The sequence below is a fragment of the Schistocerca cancellata genome, chromosome 10 (assembly GCF_023864275.1).
Source record: "Schistocerca cancellata isolate TAMUIC-IGC-003103 chromosome 10, iqSchCanc2.1, whole genome shotgun sequence".
Classification (NCBI taxonomy): Eukaryota; Metazoa; Arthropoda; class Insecta; order Orthoptera; family Acrididae; genus Schistocerca; species Schistocerca cancellata.
In genome coordinates this window covers 162,663,185-162,678,924 of record NC_064635.1, presented here as the reverse complement: position 1 = coordinate 162,678,924, position 15,740 = coordinate 162,663,185, and the positions used below count along the sequence as shown (strand labels likewise).

General features: G+C 40.1%; 1 protein-coding gene across 1 annotated transcript in view; it reads right to left on the bottom strand.

Annotated features, from left to right (window-relative positions):
* Positions 1-15,740, bottom strand: part of LOC126106218 (uncharacterized) — an 81,314-nt gene that overhangs the window by 52,337 nt on the left and 13,237 nt on the right. The window lies entirely within an intron of this gene.

Below are 15,740 nucleotides of genomic sequence, written 5' to 3'. Positions count from 1 at the left end.
TTCTTTGATTTCCTCATTGTGGACACCCTCCTGGCATTGTTCCCATCTACTTGTACCTGCAATCATCCTAGCTACTTTCATATCCGTAACCTCAACCTTGTTGATAAGGTAACCTGAATCCACCCAGCTTTCGCTCCCATACAACAAAGTTGGTCGAAAGATTGAACGGTGCACAGATAACTTAGTCTTGATACTGACTTCCTTCTTACAGAAGAGAGTAGATTGTAGCTGAGCACTCACTGCATTAGCTTTGCTACACCTCACTTCCAGTTCTTTCACTATGTTGCCATCCTGTGAGAATATGCATCCTACGTACTTGAAACCATCCACCTGTTCTAACTTTGTTCCTCCTATTTGGCACTCAATCCGTTTATCTCTCTTTCCCACTGACATTACTTTCGTTTTGGAGATGCTAATCTTCATACCATAGTCCTTCCATTTCTGATCTAGCTCTGAAATATTACTTTGCAAACTTTCAATCGAATCTGCCATCACAACTAAGACATCCGCATATGCAAGACTGCTTATTTTGTGTTCACATATCTTAATCTCACCCAGCCAGTCTATTGTTTTCAACATATGATCCATAAATAATATAAACAACAGTGGAGACAGGTTGCAGCCTTGTCTTACCCCTGAAACTACTCTGAACCATGAACTCAATTTACCGTCAACTCTAACTGCTGCCTGACTATCCATGTTGTTGTTGTTGTTGTGGTCTTCAGTCCTGAGACTGGTTTGATGCAGCTCTCCATGCTACTCTATCCTGTGCAAGCTTCTTCATCTCCCAGTATCTACTGCAACCTACATCCTTCTGAATCTGCTTAGTGTATTCATCTCTTGGTCTCCCTCTACGATTTTTACCCTCCACACTGCCCTCCAATGCTAAATTTGTGATCCCTTGATGCCTCAAAACATGTCCTACCAACCGATCCCTTCTTCTAGTCAAGTTGTACCACAAACTTCTCTTCTCCCCAATCCTATTTAATACCTCCTCATTAGTTACGTGATCTACCCACCTTATCTTCAGCATTCTTCTGTAGCACCACATTTCGAAAGCTTCTATTCTCTTCTTGTCCAAACTAGTTATCGTCCATGTTTCACTTCCATACATGGCTACACTCCATACAAATACTTTCAGAAACGACTTCCTGACACTTAAATCTATACTCGATGTTAACAAATTCCTCTTCTTGAGAAACGCTTTCCTTGCCATTGCCAGTCTACATTTTATATCCTCTCTACTTCGACCATCATCGGTTATTTTACTCCCTAAATAGCAAAACTCCTTTACTACTTTAAGTGTCTCATTTCCTAATCTAATTCCCTCAGCATCACCCGACTTAATTTGACTACATTCCATTATCCTTGTTTTGCTTTTGTTGATGTTCATCTTATATCCTCCTTTCAAGACACTGTCCATTCCTTTCAACTGCTCTTCCAAGTCCTTTGCTGTCTCTGACAGAATTACAATGTCATCGGCGAACCTCAAAGTTTTTACTTCTTCTCCATGAATTTTAATACCTACTCCGAATTTTTCTTTTGTTTCCTTTACTGCTTGCTCAATATACAGATTGAATAACATCGGGGAGAGGCTACAACCCTGTCTTACTCCTTTCCCAACCACTGCTTCCCTTTCATGCCCCTCGACTCTTATTACTGCCATCTGGTTTCTGTACAAACTGTAAATAGCCTTTCGCTCCCTGTATTTTACCCCTGCCACCTTCAGAATTTGAAAGAGAGTATTCCAGTTAACATTGTCAAAAGCTTTCTCTAAGTCTACAAATGCTAGAAACGTAGGTTTGCCTTTTCTTAATCTTTCTTCTAAGATAAGTCGTAAGGTCAGTATTGCCTCACGTGTTCCAACATTTCTACGGAATCCAAACTGATCTTCCCCGAGGTCGGCTTCTACCAGTTTTTCCATTCGTCTGTAAAGAATTCGTGTTAGTATTTTGCAGCTGTGACTTATTAAACTGATAGTTCGGTAATTTTCACATCTGTCAACACCTGCTTTCTTTGGGATTGGAATTATTATATTCTTCTTGAAGTCTGAGGGTATTTCGCCTGTCTCATACATCGTGCTCACCAGATGGTAGAGTTTTGTCATGACTGGCTCTCCCGAGGCCATCAGTAGTTCAAATGGAATGTTGTCTACTCCCGGGGCCTTGTTTCGACTCAGGTCTTTCAGTGCTCTGTCAAACTCTTCACGCAGTATTTTATCTCCCATTTCGTCTTCATCTACATCCTCTTCCATTTCCATAATATTGTCCTCAAGTACATCGCCCTTGTATAAACCCTCTATATACTCCTTCCACCTTTCTGCCTTCCCTTCTTTGCTTAGAACTGGGTTGCCATCTGAGCTCTTGATATTCATACAAGTGGTTCTCTTCTCTCCAAAGGTCTCTTTAATTTTCCTGTAGGCAGTATCTATCTTACCCCTAGTGAGACAAGCCTCTACATCCTTACATTTGTCCTCTAGCCATCCCTGCTTAGCCATTTTGCACTTCCTGTCGATATCATTTTTGAGACGTCTGTATTCCTTTTTGCCTGCTTCATTTACTGCATTTTTGTATTTTCTCCTTTCATCAATTAAATTCAATATTTCTTCTGTTACCCAAGGATTTCTATTAGCCCTCGTCTTTTTACCTACTTGATCCTCTGCTGCCTTCACTACTTCATCCCTCAGAGCTACCCATTCTTTTTCTACTGTATTTCTTTCCCCCATTCCTGTCAATTGTTCCCTTGTGCTCTCCCTGAAACTCTGTACAACCTCTGGTTCTTTCAGTTTATCCAGGTCCCATCTCCTTAAATTCCCACCTTTTTGCAGTTTCTTCAGTTTCAATCTGCAGTTCATAACCAATAGATTGTGGTCAGAATCCACATCTGCCCCAGGAAATGTCTTACAATTTAAAACCTGGTTCCTAAATCTCTGTCTTACCATTATATAATCTATCTGATACCTACTAGTATCTCCAGGATTCTTCCAGGTATACAACCTTCTTTTATGATTCTTGAACCAAGTGTTGGCTATGATTAAGTTATGCTCTGTGCAAAATTCTACAAGGCGGCTTCCTCTTTCATTCCTTCCCCCCAATCCATATTCACATACTATGTTTCCTTCTCTCCCTTTTCCTACTGACGAATTCCAGTCATCCATGACTATTAAATTTTCGTCTCCTTTCACTACCTGAATAATTTCTTTTATTGCAAAAGTTTGCCTCCTATTCCATAATCTTGTAGAACAGACAATAACTTCCTCCTAGGAACCCGGTCATATGCCTTTTCTAGATCTATAAAGCATAGATACAATTCCCTGTTCTACTCATAACACTTCTCCATTATTTGCTGTAACCTAAAGATCTGGTCCTGACAACCTCTAAGAGGCCTAAACCCACACTGATTTGCATTCAATTGGTCCTCAACTAATACTCGCACTTTCCTTTCAACAATACCTGAGAAGATTTTACCCACAACGCTGATTAAAGAGATGCCTCTGTAGTTGTTACAATCTTTTCTGTTTCCATGTTTAAAGATTGGTGTAATTACTGCTTTTGTCCAGTCTGATGGAACCTGTCCCGACTCCCAGGCCATTTCGATTATCCTGTGTAGCCATTTAAGACTTGACATTCCACTGTATTTGATGAGTTGCGACTTAATTTCATCCACCCCAGCTGCTTTATTGCACTGCAAACTATTGACCATTTTCTCCACTTCCTCAAATGTGATCCTATTTCCATCATCATTCCTATCCCATTCTACCTCGAAATCTGAAACATTACTGATCGTATTTTCACCTACATTGAGCAACTCTTCAAAATATTCCCCCCATCTGCCCAAGGCATCCACAGGATTCACCAGCAGTTTTCCTGACCTGTCCAAAATACTTGTCATTTCCTTCTTACCTCCCTTTCGAAGACTGCTAATTACACTCCAGAATGGTTTTCCAGCAGCTTGACCCATAGTCTCCAACCTGTTTCCAAAGTCTTCCCAAGATTTCTTCTTGGATGCTGCAATTATCTGTTTGGCTTTGTTTCTTTCTTCAACATAACTTTCTCTGTCTACCTGAGATCTAGTATGTAGCCATTTTTGATACGCCTTCTTTTTCCTTTTACAGGCTGCCTTGACTGTGTCATTCCACCAAGCTGTTTGCTTCATCCTACTTTTACACACTACTGTTTAAAGACATTCTTTAGCCACTTCTAGTACTGTGTCCCTGTACCTTGTCCATTCCTTTTCCAATGACTGTAATTGACTACATTCAACTAACTGGTACCTTTCTGAGATCGCTGTTATGTACTTGTGCCCGATTTCCTTATCCTGAAGTTTCTCCACTCTTATCCTCCTACATATGGACCTGACCTCCTGCACTTTCGGCCTCACAATCCCAATTTCACTGCAGATTAAATTTTATTTAATAAAATTGCAGCCAAATAGCCATATACAGTTACTTTGCTTAACATTTTACATTTACATTTACATTTTAAATTTTTGCATATTCATTTATCGATTTCACTCTTTTACTGCACAGTTCTATGTGATATTGTTCACAGGCTTCGTTACACAGTTCACATACACATGTTGCAGTTGGGTCATGATAAGTGTTGTTTTTGCAGATTAGATGATGACAGCCGTGAATAGAAAGTCTAGTTACGACGTGTCGCTGTTCGAAGTTTGGTGCTGTCCATGAGCGGTTCGTCATTGCTTCGGTGCCATAAAACTCCGGCCATATTTTTTCTCGTTTGTCCTCCATGATCTTCAGTTGCTTTCTGGAAGCCCTGGTGTGTGGCATCATATATCGAAGTCTGATGTCTTCAATTAGGAATGTCTCTCACGCTAGCAGGTACACTAGTCTAGATCTTGTCTTTGAGAGACCTAGTGCTCTTTTTAGATAGGTCGATTTTACCTTTTCTAGTGTTTCTAGATTTTTTTCTGTCAGGTGGTCCCATATAACCTCCATCCCATAGGCCAGGATTGGCAAGATTTTTGTGTTGAATAATTTCATGGCTGTTTCTAGACTGAGTAGGCGGATGTTTTTGATGTCCTGTATTGCTATTATTGCTTAGGCTGCACGTTCTGTTGTATGTTTTGTGAAGCATTTGGCTGTTGGTTGCAATGTCACTCCTAGGTATTTAAAGTCTGATGAGATTTTTATTTTTTGTCCTCTGATACTGATTTCCGCATTCTTGGGTGTTTTGCCTCCTTTTCTGAAAATTACCATTTCTGTCTTTGTTATGTTTATGTGTAGTTTGTGTTCACTGCACCATCTGTCTATTCTCTCAATGATTCTCTGCAGCTTCTGTATATCTGTTGAACCTATGGCTATGTCATCAGCGTATGCATATACATACACATCTTCTTCATTTTCTCCAATTCGGAGTACTTCTTCAGTGGCAAGAATGTACGGCAAAGGGCTCATTGGGTCACCCTGTAAGACTCTGTTTGATTGCAGAATGGGGTTCGAAAAAGAGAGGTTGTCTGGTATTTTAATTAAGTTGTATTCGAACACTGTGTAGAACATTTGTTTCTTTTGTAGCGCATCATCGATGTTGTTTAGAAGAAGCCTGACTGCCATAAGTGTTGATCTCCCAGATCTGAAACCCATTTGTCGTTCTGGGAGATGACTGTCCACAGAGGCTTGGATTTTTTGTGTTATTATCTTTGAAAACATCTTGAATTGAGTATTTTCCAGGGATATGCCTCTGTACTTGTTTGGGTCCATTGGGTCTCCTCTACCTTTATAGAGAACTTTTATTGTCGAGTGTCTCCATTGTGTCGGAATTCTTCCAAGTTCCAGGCATTTGTTAAACAGTTTGGTCCATATGTGTTGGAGGGCCTCTTTTGCATCTTTTATATGTTCATTATATATATTATCACGTCCTGCTGTTTTCTTGTTCTTCAGTGCTTTTATTACTTCTTTCACGTCATCTTCATTTAGGGGTTCCCATGTATTGTCTTTTTCCTTAGTTTGATGTTGTTTCTCTTTCTTTGGGGGTGTTTTGAGTCCTCGTTTGTTCAGTATCTTACTGAAGTGGTCTTCCCACTCCTTCAGGTCTATACTTGGTGTATGAGCCATTTTTCTTGGTCTTGCTGCTATGTATGGGTCTTTCTCTGCTTCATCCACTTCTCTTTTTGCCTCTCTTTCTATGTATTCTTTTTTCTTCTCTTCTATTAGTTTTTTGTAGATTCTCCTCTCTTCTGCGTACAGTTTGTATGTTTCCTCATCATGCTGGTTTCTTAGTCTGTGGAGGGTTCTTAGAACAGTGTTCCTTTTGCTGTAGCATTCAGCATCGAACCATCTTTTGGCCGTCCTTGTTTTGGGGATTGTTTGTATCACTGAATTTTTTAGGAGGTCTTCTATTTGGTCTGTTGCTTTTTCAAGGTCTCCTTCCTCTATGAAAGTTTCTATTTGTGTTAATTGTTCTTGCTGGTTTGTTAATTTTTCTATATCAATTTTTCTTTGCGTGATTTGGTGGGTCTTTCTTGCTGGCGGTGACGTGACGATATTTATTTTTATCTTCATTGGAATGTGCTTTCGTATAGGAGTAATGGAGTCATGCCATATTGGTTGAATACTTCCTCCTATGTCTCCTCTTGTTAATGCGATATCAATGGTGCTCTTCCCATTGTGGCATATGTATGTAGGTATCTGTCCTCTTCCCATTGTGGCATATGTATGTAGGTATTTGTCTATCGTTAAGTAGGGTGAAACCATCTTCTTCTAGGGTTTCAACGACTAGTTTTGTTTTATAGTTTTCTGTGTCTATTCTGCAGTTGAGATCGCCTGCAATAATGATGGGTTTGCTGTCGCATTGTTTGATGAGTGTGACTATTTCGTCAATTATTTCTACAGCATTTGTGCGTGGATTAAAATAGGCTGCAATTATATTTATGTTTGCCGCTTCTATTAGCATACTATTTTCTTGTTTTATGATTTTTTTGGTGGGCGTCATCCAGGGTTTCAGTAGGAGACACATTCCTCCCATGGGTTGTCCTCTTTCTCCCTTCTTTGCCATTAGGTGATAATTATAGAAATCTTTATGTTGCGAGCTGTCTATCAGGAAGGTTTCTGTTAGAATTGCAAGATCCGAGTTTTGCAGAATGTCTGTTGGTGTTAGGTTAAGAGCACTTTTTACTCCCTCTGTATTCCACAAGACTGCTTTTACTACTGCTCTTCTGGTTTTCTTCTTAGTTTAGTTGAGCTCTGCTCCCTCTTCCATTGATCGGCTTGGGAAACGAAATCGACGTACTTTCATGTTTTCTGGCCAGAATTCCGGTTCTTGTGTGATTTGTAGCTTTTCAAACGGAATGCCTACTTTGAAAGCTTTTTTGTCGCCCAGTGTGCGCAGTTCTTCACATTCTAGTTGTCCCCGTATTCCGTTCTTGTTAAGGTATTTCACTACTGTAGCAGTTGTGGTGGTTCTCTTTAAGTTACCGATGTATAGCCACACTGTTGTTTCTGCTGCTTGCATTTCTTCGTCTTTTTTGGTACCCATTATGGTTTTATAATTACTCTGGTTTCTTCTGTACCAGCTCCTCCCTGCCACAGTACTCCAAGTCGGTTCCTCTAGTTCATTAACCTGATTTCGGGTTTTATTATGTTGCTCATGTGCATTGATTTGGACTTGTAGCCGATTTTGTTGCTGGAGCAGAGGATTTCTGTATATTGTCGTTCCCTCTGGTTTAACTTTGTTGTTGTATTTAGTTTGTATGTTGTTTCCATCAGTTTTGGTTTTCTCTGCGTCTAGGTGGCTTTCCTTTTCTAGAGTTTTCTTTATTTGCTCTTTTATTAATATCCCTAGTTGGTTTTTTAGGAAATCAGTTATCTCCTCCACTTTATGCCTAAGTTCTCCCATTTACGTCTTTTTTTGCTTTTTCCAGAAAGCTACCCACACCGATGTCTCCGTTGAAGTTCTTCTCAGATCCTGTAGGTGTCTCTTCCGTCTGTCTCTGTCTGCTATGTGCTGTTTCCTGCGTTTCGCCAATAGATGTCGCTACGTGACTAGCAGTCCACTGTCCGCTATGTGCTGTTTCCTGTGTTTCGCCAATAGATGTCGCAGATTAAATAATGATCAGTGTCATCAAAGAATCCCCTGAATACACGCATGTCCCTCACAGCCTTCCTGAATTCCTGATCTGTTATTATATAGTCAATGACAGTTCTGGTTCCCCTGCCTTCCCAAGTATACTGGTGAATGTTCTTATGTTTAAAAAAGGAGTTTGTGATTACTAAGCCCATACTGGCACAGAAATCCATGAGTTGTTTCCCGTTCCTGTTGGCCTCCATATCCTCTCCAAATTTACCCATAACCTTTTCATACCCTCCTGTTCGATTTCCAATCCTGGCGTTAAAATCACCCATGAGCAGAACACTGTCCTTGTCCTTTACTGTAACAACTACATCACTGAGTGCCTCATAAAACTATCCATTTTATCTTGATCTGTCCCTTCACAATGTGAATATACTGACACAATCCTAATTTTCTTGCAAGACACTGTCAAATCTATCCACATCAGTCGTTCGTGGTGGTGGTGGTTAGTGTTTAACGTCCCGTCGACAACGAGGTCATTAGAGACGGAGCGCAAGCTCGGGTTAGGGAAGGATTGGGAAGGAAATCGGCCGTGCCCTTTCAAAGGAACCATCCCGGCATTTGTCTGAAACGATTTAGGGAAATCACGGAAAACCTAAATCAGGATGGCCGGAGACGGGATTGAACCGTCGTCCTCCCGAATGCGAGTCCAGTGTGCTAACCACTGCGCCACCTCGCTCGGTTCAGTCGTTCGTTTACATACCTTATTGCAACTACGCTGGGTTCCATTTCTATCCTGATGTAAAGCCCTACACCCCATTGTGCTATTCCTGCTTTGACTCCTGACAGGTAGACCTCGTATTCTCCCACTTCCTCTTCTTTCTCACCCCTTACCCGAATGTCACTAACCGCTAAAACGTCCAGCCCCATCTTACTTGCAGCCTCTGCCAGCTCTACCTTCTTCCCACAGTAGCCCCCATTGATATTAATAGAACTTAGAACTACTTAAACCTAACTAACCTAAGGACATCACACACACCCATGCCCGAGGCAGGATTCGAACCTGCGACCGTAGCGGTCCCACGGTTCCAGACTGAAGCACCTAGAACAGCTCGGCCACCAGCGGCCAGCTTTGGTTCTTCCCATTCGATGCTAGTTGCCCTGAACTCCATATTGCTTTTCCGTTTTCATGTTCATTTCTCCCCATTTTCTTATATCTACCCTGGCCCCACTCCAACTCTGATTCCTCCTACATGTTACTTGCACTATGCGTTTTATTTCTCCACCTGTTTACTCCTCACTCTGTTCTATCATATCTGGACTGGGCCTGTGCTTAACATCTACACCAACATCAACACGATTATTCTGCAGTTCATAATCAAGTGCCTGGCAGAGGGTTCATCAACCACCTTTAATCTACTTCTCTACCGTTCCACTCTCGACCAGCATGTGGGAAAAACAAACACTTAAATCTTTTTGTGCGAGCTCCGGTTTTCTTATTTTATTATGATGATCATTTCTCCGAATGTAGGTGGGTACTAACAAAATATTTTCACATTCTGAGGATAAAGAAGGCAACTGAAATTTCTGGAAGATCCTGTTGCAGTGAAAAACACCTTTGTTTTAATGATACCACCCCAGTTCACGTATCACATCCTTGGCACTCTTCCTTATTTCACAATAATACAAAACAAGTGGCCCTTCTTTGAACTTATTCAATGTCCTCTGTCAATCCTATCCAATTCAGATTCCACATTGCACAGCAATGCTCCAGAAGAGGGTGAACAAGTGTAATGTAAGCTGTCTTTTTAGTAAACCTGTTACATTTCCTAAGTGTTCAGCCACTAAATTGCAGTCTTTGGTTTGCTTCCTCCACAACATTATCTATGTGATCATTTCATTTCAAGTTATTTGTAATTGTAATCTCCATGTATTTAGTTGAGTTTAAAGTCTTTAGATTTGCGCAATTCATCATGTAACTGAAATTTACCAGTGTCTTTCTTTTTTTTAAGTGTTCATACAGATGACCTCTCACTTTCAACTGGAGATTTTTATATTAATTTCAATATAAGAAGCACCTGAATTTTGGAGGTAATTTTTCACAGAAAACTGTGTTTTACAGTGCGTACAATATGGTATAATAGGAAGTATCCTGGAGTGGGGATGCATGCATTCTTAACTTTAATGACACATTGTGTCATACTGCACTATATGACAAATACCATGTTGGATGACATGACATCATGTATAATATTACTTTACTTGACATGATGCACTATATTACATGACACGGATACTAATACCAATACATCAAAAAGCACAAATATGTCAAGATGATTTGATTTAAGTGTCTTTGCAACTGCCTAATACGTCAAAAAGCTCATTCATTTTCTTTACAAACCTAACTCTGATGAGGACATATTCACATGTTTTTGGGCTATGATAGGAGCATTCTTCATTCTGGTAAAACTTTAACTACACTATGACTGGATGATTATCAAGCTTCTTGCCAGATGTAACTCTTGGTGTACAATATGTCTTCAAATTCACTGTGTCAGTTATATAAAAAAATATCAGCTATACAATTTTGTCACCTATTGAATAAATTTCTGCCAACAAAGATGTGTGTGTGTGTGTGTGTGTGTGTGTGTGTGTGTGTTGTTTTCCCACATACCGAGGTATTACATTTCATGCACAGCGCTCTCTCATTGCATTTTAGCCTTGAAAATAATGGGGTGTGCACCTGTCAAAATATTGGTATTGTCAAAGATGTCACATGGCTGCATTCCCTTAAGTTATTTGAAGAACAATATTTTCTGGATTCCATCAGTTTTAGTCTGTCATAATTATTTCACAACTGAAATGACTAAGTATCCTTGCAGACAGAATAAAGTTTGTCTACAGGAAAGGTCTCTACTTGAGCATGAAAGTAGGACATTTTCCTACAACTGTCACCAGTTCTCGAGAGAGCTCATTCAAAATGTATGCTACAAAGTGATACACATTTTACAAAAACAAAGCAACCGTTCCCTCCCCTCCTCCATGCACACAAACTGCTCCTCTGTCTTGCATTAACTCTGTGAATGTATCTGCTTCCTTCACACAACTCATTTAATTAGAAAGCAGTTGTTTATCCTTCACACAAGAAACCTAATTAGAAAGCATATTTTCTATGGCATGAGTGAAAGTATTCTCAGCTCATCAAATAGTGGTCTACATGAGATTATTCAATTAACACCATATATTTGACAATGGGAAGTCTTTGGTGGAATATAAATAATGGAAGGAATAAGATGATGATACAAGATATGGCTGAGGCAGTTAGCAGCTGATAAGCACACGAATGAGACTGAAAATGTCACCTAGCATTCTGACAACCTCTTTCTTCCAAGCTAACACAGACACGGCATACACACATGCGATGGTATTATTTTGAGCGACTACAGTGTACCACTGCTGCAACTTGATTGCAGCGAAGAATTGTGTAGGGTAGAGCAGGACAGAGAAGAAAGATGCCCAAAAGCTTAGCAATGTCTTCAGTCATGTTCATATGTTTACTGACCACTCAGTGCCTCAACTGCATTGTTACCTCTACTCCTTTCATTACTTGCATTCTATCCAGATGACACTTCTCGGACCAAAAGTCACCTCTGTGCCCGACCTGACTTCCTCCGAAATATTATTTCATTTGACACCAGGAGACGAGAATATGCTAAGTACAAAATTTATCCTCAATGGACATGAGGAAAATTGCAGGTCTTGTTGAACGGAATGAACAATTTAATGAGCACATACTTTAGATTCAAGGTACACTGAAGAAGGATGAAAGTAATGACAACTAGCAGAAATGAGAATGGCAACAAACTTAACACCAAAATTGGTGACCATTAAGTAGACAAACGGAAGGATTTCTGTCGTGCCTACCTGCAACTCAGCATCTCCGCTATTTGCTGAGTGGCAACTTTCCTTCTCATAATATTGTTACATTCCATTAAGGAATTTCCATTATTTGATATTTGAAACAAAATAATGCAACGGGCAGAGTAAGGAAGACCGAAAAGCAGACTACTACAAGCAAGAGGGCTTTCCGTGCCAAAAGAAGTCTGCTATTCAGTGGACCTTAATTAGTAAAAGAAATTTCTGAGACTGTACATTTATAGTACAGCATTGTATAGATGTGAATCACGAATTGCGAGAAATACGGAAGAGAGGAGAGTTGAAATATCTAAGATGATGTGCTGCAGAAGGATTTTGAAAATTAGGTGAACCTATTTAAGGGCGATGTACTTGAGGGCAATGTTATAGAAATGGAAGAGGATGTAGATGAGGACGAAATTGGAGATATCATACTGCATGAAGAGTTTGATAGAGCACTGAAAGACGTAAGTCGAAACAAGGCCCCGGTAGTAGACAACATCCCATTAGAGCTACTGACAGCCTTAGGAGAGCCAGTCCTGACAAAACTCTACCATCTGTATGAGACAGGCAAAATACCCTCAGACTTCAAGAAGAATATAATAATTCCAATCCCAAAGAAAGCAGGCGTTGACAGATGTGAAAATTACCAAACTATCAGTTTAATAAGTCACGGCTGCAAAACACTAACGCGAATTCATTACAGACGAATGGAAAAACTGGTAGAAGCCGACCTCGGGGAAGATCAGTTTGGATTCCATAGAAATATGGGAACACGTGAGGCAATACTGACCCTACGACTTATTTTAGAAGCTAGATTAAGAAAAGGCAAACCTACGTTTCTAGCATTTGTAGACTTAGAGAAAGCTTTTGACAATGTTGACTGGAATACTCTCTTTCAAATTCTGAAGGTGGCAGGTGTAAAATACAGGGAGCGAAAGGCTATTTACAATTTGTACAGAAACCAGATGGCAGTTATAAGGGTCGAGGGACATGAAAGGGAAGTAGTGGTTGGGAAGGGAGTGAGACAGGGTTGTAGCCTCTCCCTGATGTTGTTCAATCTGTATATTGAGCAAGCAGTAAAAGAAACAAAAGAAAAATTCGGAGTAGGTATTAAAATACACGGAGAAGAAATAAAAAGTTTAAGGTTCGCCGATGACATTGTAATTCTGTCAGAGACAGCAAAGGACTTGGAAGAGCAGTTGAACGGAATGGATAGTGTCTTGAAATGTGGTGCTACAGAAGAATGCTAAAGATTAGATGAATAGATCACATAACTAATGAGGAGGTACTGAATAGAATTGGGGAGAAGAGGAGCTTGTGGCACAACTTGACTAGAAGAAGGGATCGGTTGGAAGGACATGTTCTGAGGCATCAAGGGATCACCAATTTAGTATTGGAGGGCAGAGTGGAGGGTAAAAATCGTAGAGGGAGACCAAGAGATGAATCAGCAAGGAGAGGAACACATTTGTAACACTGACAAGAAGAAGTGGTGGGGTCATTGGACTTGTGCTAAGACATCACGGAATAACTTTCATGGTTATTGAGGGAGATGTAAAGGGTAAAAACTGTAGGGGAAGATAGAGATTGCAAGACACTAAACAAATACAAGGATAATTTGAAAAGTTATTTGAATAGAATATAAACAAATGACTTCCTTCAAGAACAAATTACTTACTTCAGTGAAACTTCATTTTTCAATGTAGTCTCCCAGTACACTAATTCACTCATTCCCAACAATGTTCCAGTGCCCCAATCCGAACTCAAAAGTCAGATTCCTACAGACTGTAAAACACCTATTGACTCTGGCTGTCTGTTCTCTGTTTGAAGAGTGTCTCCATCCACTGAGAAAAATTTGGAGCTTCAGGAAGAGAGGATGTCTGATGGAGTCAAATCCAGTGAATAAGGCAGCTATGGCAACATTTCGTATCTTAGTTTGTGTATTACCCACAGCAATGACACCTGTGTGTGGGCGTGCATTGTTTCGAAGAAAGATTACTTTCTTCCTTGCCAAACCTGGTCTTTTTCACTTACCTTTTGGTGTAGTAGATACAAGAGATTAGCATAATATTGTCTCGAAATTGTTTAATGGGTGAGAAGACAATCTATAAGCAGAGTCCCTTCCACGTCCCAGAAAACTGACACGGCCTTCCCGGCAGACCGTATTTCCTTTGCTTCCCTTGGTGGTGGTGAATCAACACATTTCCACTGCCTTGACTATTGTTGTGTATCTGCCATAGAGCAGCGAACCCACGTTTACCTGTGGCCATAAACTGGCGCAAAAAACCTTGTCGGTTACTCTGAAAATTGGTCAAACCTTGTTTGGACATTTCCATTCTGAAGCATTTCTGATCCTGCATCAATATTTGCGGCACCGGATCCAGCAGATGATTTTCTCGTATCTAGTTCCACTGTTAAAATGTGATAAAACCGTTGAGATGACATCCCTACAGTTTCAGCAATTTCTCGTACTTTGAGTCAGCAATCCTCCGTGACCATTTTATGTACTTTTGCAAGAATTTCAGGGGTAGTGGCACATTCTGGCAGACCACTATGCAGATCATCATGTAACATGTCCTGACCAAATTTAACCTCATTTGTCCACTTGACAGCAGTTGAATACAAAGAAGAGCAGCCCCCATTGTGTTCTGAAAACTGTCATGGATTTTGTTTGCTTCCGTACCTTGCTTTACATGGTACTTAACCACTGCTCAAATCTTTTTTTTTTTTTTTTTTTTTTTTTTGCCGTCTTCACATATCACTACACAGGAACAACAGCAGAGATGTCCGCATTACAGATCTCCGTCAAGAGCACTGACGTGTCACGTGTTTTTCGTGGAGGATAAACTATTATTACATGGGAAACTCATTGTGTTAGCACTAATTCCACAAACTTTCACATTGCCCTCATAATTGAAGACACTGGATGTAAGTGTTAATCCGAGATGAAGGAGAGGGATACTGATGAGAGGAACAGAAAAAAACCTTAACTGTATCAAAGGTGCTGCAATTAATTTGGCAATATTACGTGGTGTTTGAAAGTAGCCTTGAAAATAAATTACAATACAAGTAAAATAATATGTAATCACTGTACTGAAAAGAAAATAGTACAAAATACCAACAAAGTCATAGAGCCTGTCATAAGATTACTGTTCTTACAGCATACAAGACTAGAGGGCAACTGCATTGGCAGTTTTACAAGAAAGAGTAAAAGTGCATATCAGGCCACAATAATGGGTTTGTTTATCAATACAAGCAGCGACAGTCCACAGAGTAGGCAGCGAGCCATCATAGTGAAAGATAGTACTGTTCAGTCACAAGAATTTGACTGAAATGGTAAGAAAGTAAACATACGAGTACAAATTACCTGCAATATGTTTGCTAAACTAAACAGATCTTTCAAAGACAAGTTTTCAATGCCTACAGAAAGGAAAGTTTATAATCAGCGTGTATTACCAGATTTTATTTACAATAGTGAGACCTGGGCTTTTAATGTGAAAACTCTTTAAAAACTGAAGCTCGCTGGGCATGCAATGGAGGGATAACGTTGGGAATTCCCACGAGAGACAGGAAAACAGGGAACAGACTGCAGAGGAAAATGAATTTGTTACTACAGCAGTAGGTGGGACATGAACCAGATTAGTAAATGGGTGGCAAATGGCCTGATGAAGTTCTCCCCTGGCTCCCAAAAGAAAGCTCCCTACCTTGAAGAGAATTATAGTCTCCAGGTCACCCAGCACAAATTCTGAAAACACTGATTGGGCAAAACCTAACTTGCACTGTTCTTGCATAACACCC